The sequence below is a fragment of the Mercenaria mercenaria genome, chromosome 6 (assembly GCF_021730395.1).
Source record: "Mercenaria mercenaria strain notata chromosome 6, MADL_Memer_1, whole genome shotgun sequence".
Taxonomy (NCBI): Eukaryota; Metazoa; Mollusca; class Bivalvia; order Venerida; family Veneridae; genus Mercenaria; species Mercenaria mercenaria.
The window spans coordinates 24,580,132-24,586,240 of NC_069366.1; the positions used below are offsets into that span (position 1 = coordinate 24,580,132).

The 6,109-nt window shown below is 30.9% G+C and overlaps 1 protein-coding gene and 1 long non-coding RNA gene across 2 annotated transcripts in view; one reads left to right on the plus strand and one right to left on the minus strand.

Annotated features, from left to right (window-relative positions):
- Positions 1-5,809, minus strand: part of LOC123549385 (kelch domain-containing protein 4-like) — a 29,641-nt gene extending 23,832 nt beyond the window's left edge. The window contains exon 1 of the mRNA XM_045337424.2: positions 5,721-5,809. The gene's annotated coding sequence lies outside the window, so the exon portion shown is untranslated. The remainder of the gene's footprint in view (positions 1-5,720) is intronic.
- Positions 2,277-3,858, plus strand: LOC128557649 (uncharacterized). The gene is made up of 3 exons (XR_008371293.1): positions 2,277-2,302; positions 3,476-3,546; positions 3,812-3,858. It is a non-coding gene; the product is annotated as an uncharacterized LOC128557649 (long non-coding RNA).
- Positions 5,810-6,109: the final 300 nt, after the last annotated feature.

The window sequence follows — 6,109 nt, forward strand, 5'->3', positions numbered from 1 at the left end:
TTATTTGGTCCGCGGACCAAATACCAGGAGTATATATATAGAGACGAAAATGTTTTCCAATAGATTCATTCTAATGCCTTATAAGGGAAAGTATCCCCGGGAAAAGGGTTTTCTTTGGGGGAGCATATTTTCAGAAAATGGGGCTTGGTAGTCTTTTGGGGGTGACATTCTTAAAATAATTCGTTAATACAGAAGTTTTCAGATGCTGACCAAATACCAGGAGTATATATAGCGACGAAGAATTTATTTGGTCCGCGGACCAAATACCAGGAGTATATATAGTGAGGTCAGGCATTCTGCAGACAATGTTTACCCATAATTTTACGTTCAGATCAAAAGATAACCATGTACTTCGAATGAACCCATTAACATAGTTCACAGAGATGTTAATATGCCTTGATTTTGATTGCAAGTTTCAATTGACCGTTAGCTATGGAAGAAGAAAAATTTACACACAATGGATGATAATACAAGACATTATTGGAGACGCTAAAAAGTGGCCAAAGCTAATTAGATGACTGTTTTGGTAGATAGGTGTTAAACATTTTGATCGTTTATTATTAGCTGCATTCGTGTATGTCAATGAATTAAATCCAGATATATTTCTAAAGTGGGCTTATCTGACAAATTTGTGCAGGGATGAGAGCGGATATAAACATTTTCGCGATTTATTCCGTCTGTTTGACGAAAAGAAATACAATCTGTATGCATTTAATGTCACAAATAACCGATACGAGTATATTGATTTTTTTTTGTGTGTACGTAAACAGTATCTCGGAATAAAGACTTTACTAATTTTGTGCTGGAACTGTTCCTTTAAAACTTGGATATTTCGTTGTTCATTTGCTGGGAAGTAATTTTGGACTTCTAACTGACATGTAAGTAGTTTTCATATTCGGTTACTTTACGGAATAAATAGCATTAGTCTACTGATACAGACTATAGTCACCTGAGGTTAGGGACTACTTTTTTCAACACTGTACAGAATAAATAGCATTAGTCTTTTGATACAGACTATAGTCACCTGAGGAAGGGACTTTTTTGCAACACTATAGGAACTACTTTTTAGGATGGACTACTTTTTGACCCCAATACGGTGAGAAACACCGATATATAATTTCAAGAAAGTTACATTAATACAAGAAAATAAGACCGGAAAGTTTCTGGTCCGCGGACCAAATAACAGGATAATGCCATAACCAGTTGAATATTAATGACTTTAAAGTACATCTGTCGATTTTATTAGAAAACGTTCCGGGGCCAAAATTATACGTAACTGGCCCTGCATCGCGAGGAAAACAGACACTTCACCCCGATGACATTTCACCCCATGACAATTCACCCCTGTTTTGGATGACATTTCACCCCGATGTCACTTCATCCCAAAATTTCATTTTTTTGGAAGTGACATTTCACCCCATTTTCAGATTTTGATATATAATGTTACTTTTTGCCATGTTGAAAAATGCAGGAGTACATCTATTGATAAAACTCAATTGCTAATTTCAAGGTTGATTATATGGACAGTTTTATTTATTAATGATTATTCTCTTTCTTTTGTTATTTAAACAGATATATTCTGACCATAAATAAGAAATTAAAAGATTATTATGCAACTTAGAAATGACTTAAAAGAAATGAAATTCAATTGATTAAAGAAGTGCAATTAACAATTAATATGTCACTTGAAAATGACATAAAAGAATTCAAATTCAATTGATTAAAGAAGTGCTAGGCAACCAATTAGTGACTCTAAATTGAGTAAAACATAATCATGATTGACCACTTACTGATCAATCAATTAAAGATTATCAGTTTTTCGGGGATAATCAGATTATTTCCATGGTGCTTTTGAAGTCTTTTGAAGAATTTCTGATCAAAGGAAAACATGAAAGAAACAGTGAGTAATTAATATCCTAATAGTGTAGCTTTTTATTGTAAATATTCTTAGATAAAATATTTTTTTTAAAATCAAACAATAATTCTATACCAAAAATAGATTGCAATTAAAAGTGAGAGAATTTAATTGGTTCTGATTATTATATATACTGTAGACTTATTTTCTTAGTTTCATGTCTTCTTGAAACTTTGAATCTGAATTATTGTGATACGGAATATTTATAATAGTAAACATTGTGTATTTAACCTAAGTTGGAATATTTTCTGAATTTAATATCAAATTATTAATAAAAGTGCAATTGTGGACAATGTCTGACAATGATTGTGTTGTTTGTGATAGGGAGGTTACTGCAAAATGTGAAGCTGCAACATGTGACGTGGCGCCATAGACTATGTGGCACAGGTATGTTATATTAGCTTTGTTATGAATTATTTTTTATAACGGTAGTCATTTCTTTATGAATACTCCTTTGGGATATTTAATTTAAATTAATTTTTTTTAAATGAAACATATCAACCAAATTATAGTGAGCCAATAGTTATAACCTTGATAACATATATTTGATAAGGTAAGAATAGCAGGGTGATGTTTTGATTTAAAGTTTAATGCCTTTTTTATTTTTTATTTTTGGTCTTTGATATATTAATATATACAGATTTTAATGAAGATATGTTTGATTGATATTGATCATTTCCACTTATTTTAGATGTTAGAAGTTGGAATATATGCTAAAACAATAAAATAATTTTAGGAGATAGTCCGGTAACTTACTTGACTGATAATGTTAGTATGTTAAGTGTGAATTCTTATGAAATTCCTGTAAATTCCTGTTTATTTCCCATGTGTCACTGATTGGCAACAGTTACTGACACTTGATACAGAGTCTTTATTCTCCAGAAAGATATAGACAGACTGGGTAATTTTCAATTTCTTAGTTGAATTAAATCACATCAACAAGAAATACAAATATTTTCATATATTTTATAACATAAATAAGTTATCAAAATTATTACTTTCTAAAATAAGCACATTTAATAACATACTTTTCACATAAATTAATTTAAATAAATACACTTTTCTTATTTTTCTTCCTTAAAGTAATAAAACTGTACTAAATCAGTTTATATTAAATCAGAATATCATAATCAACATTGTAGAATGCTTTTAATTCCATAAATTTCAGATCCTGCAGAAGGTTCTTGACATTCTGGAAGAGGCTCCAGCATTAGAGTGCTTCACCATGGACTTTGAGAAAGGTGTGTAAAATATAAGAAAAGTATTTGCAAAGTATTACAAATGAATGAAACAAATGTACAATTTCTATGTGAATAACAAAAATAACACGAACAAGTTAGATCAATCATTTCTAACAATATTTGAGAGAGAGGTGTAAAATATAAGAACAGTATTTGAAGAGTATTACAAATGAATGAAACAATTGTACAATTTCTGTTAATAACAAAAATAACAATGTTTTTTTTTTAAATTAGCTATTTTATTTAAAAAAAATTGTCATTATGAGGTAACAGTATTTGACTTATAATGAGGTCCCTAATATATATTATTTGTTCTCAGCTCTGTGGCAGGCCCTGAGGGAGGTGTGCCCCAGTAGTAAGCTTAAGGGTTGTGCATTCCACTGGTCACAGGTGAGTACATAAATTTATTTCTCAAGTTGCATTAAAACTTATTGTCTGTTTGTTTATAAAGGCAGGGATTGGTCTAACTTAGTATTTTATAGCTGATAAGTTTGTTTACTTAAAATAATTGTTCCATTTTAATTGTATAGTATATTATAATTGATATCAAATGTCACTTGAAATTATTTGTAAAATTTAGAATATTGATATGACAGTGACTAATATCAAATGCAAAAATTTTGGAGTTAATGCAAATAAATTTGATACTTTGCAGGCTGTACAGAAGCATGTCGGAGAGTTTGGTCTCGCCAGAACATACAGTCAGTACACAGTCTGATACGCAAGTTATTGGCACTGCCATTCCTCCCTGCAGCAGACATTAAACGGGCCTTCAGGAAACTACAAGAGCAGGCGGAAGACAGTTCTGAACAAGTCCAGGACCTCTTCACTTATGTAAGCGACGAGTGGCTTGAAAGCTCTAAGTGGTCTGAAGATGAGTGGTCTGTGTACCGTCAGACCATCCGTACCAACAATGACACAGAGGGTAAGTGAATGTTATCTTAGACTGCATACAAAACCGCAGCTCAATAGTTTGATTAAGTGCCTATTTCTATACAATCTAATATATTCAGTATCATAATGATGATGATGATAATAATGGTCATGATGACTATTTGAACAACCAGAGTCAAGCATGCCTGCTGGGGCCATTTTACCAATAGTAATAACAAATTTTAAAAAGTATATGAACAAATAAATAAAAACTTTATTCGTAACAAGTAGACAAAGACTGTGGCTTTTAAAATGCAAAACTGACAGTTAATTTGACTGTTTTTAATTTTATGTTGTAATGTAATGGGAAATTGTTGTAATTTCAGGGTGGCACCGAAAACTGAACACAAAGGCAGGCAGAGGGAAGGTCAAGACCTACCGCCTTCTGGAGATCCTCCTTGTAGAATCTAAGTTGGTGAATCTAGAAGTGACCAGACTTCTTGAAGGAAGTACATCCCGTCGATGTCGTCTCAGTGACGAATGGTTGTTTGATTTATGGGATCAGTATGATAACCATGACATTGTGTTAAGAATTCCTTGGAAATGTGGGAACGTATTATGGACAGTTTTAGGTGATAAGGAGATGTATTGTGACCAACATTAACTGTGCCACTGTGTCTGATGAAGTTTGAAACTTGCCCAATTGAGTTGTGATAGGTGTATTATATATTTGCTATAATGCTTGCTATGTGAATAAGTCATGTAAATAAATGTATTGTTTTTTCATGTGATTAATGAATATCTAAATAAACCAGTAAACATCTTACCCAGTTGTAATTTATTGTCTAGAAGGTATATTACATGAAATACTATTGCTTGTGTTTTGAATACGTTTTGTGATATCTACAGATATCATATCTATAGAGATAATCAATTGCTTGGGGTGAATCAAGAATTAGTTTGTTGAAATTTCCAAGTATTCATTAAATGCAACAGTAGACAAAGTATTGAAATCAAAAGAAATAATTCCCTTAAAAAAAAACACTCCTATTAAAGGAAGATAATTACAAAATTTCATAAAAAGTAATAAAATACATATTTCCAATATAGATACAACTCTATGTATAAATGTTTAATTCCTTAAATGAATCTGTAACAGAATATATAACAGAAGACTGAAACATGTCATAAATTGTTGCTAAAATGTGTTTGACCATCTTTAATGATATTAAATGACATACAAAGGCAACATCTGAAATGATCCATTTACATGTCATCAGACTAAATAATCGTCTGTAAAGATGATTAAAATCAGTATATTTTATATATACTCAAATAAACAGCTTTTATATAGGTGACATGTCATATATTTACATTAAATTTTTACAGTCATAATTTTCACAAAATATCAATAGACGAGATAATAATTGCATAAAATAAATTATGTAAGTGTATAATAATTCAGTCTATTAAACAATATAATAATATGATTAAAAGAAACAAAAAAAAAAAATGGGGGCGATCTGTCATCTTCTATTTTGGGGTGATTTGTCTCTTTGGGGAGAAATGTCATCCTATTTTTTGGGGTGAAATGTCATCGGGGTGAGATGTCTGTCATTCCATCGCGAAAACTAGTGAAAAACACTCATATGATTATTTAATGATTTAAGCACATTTGTTAATATACGAACTGGTATATTGTATTTTTTCCTGTTAGTTTGACATTCATATTTCGAAAGATCATGGGAGAAATCAACTTTTTCAACAAGAAATAAATACCAACGTGTTTGGGTATACTGGGTATACCAATTACCGTGAGTCTTATATTCAGTGTACTCTATTTATAACAAAACGGATGTATGAAAGGATAAATTTTATTCTGTTTAATTAATTTATATTTTAGCTTTAGACTTTTAGCAAAAAAATCATCAAAACACCAGGTAAAAGTTCCACTATTGTCATTTAAAGAACAGAGGTGGGCAATTTTAGCATTTTCTGGCATATACCTATTACCGTGAATTTCAACTTTCAATCTAAAGAAGTTGTTAAATTGATCTAAGACAAAGAAAGCAGTTCTATT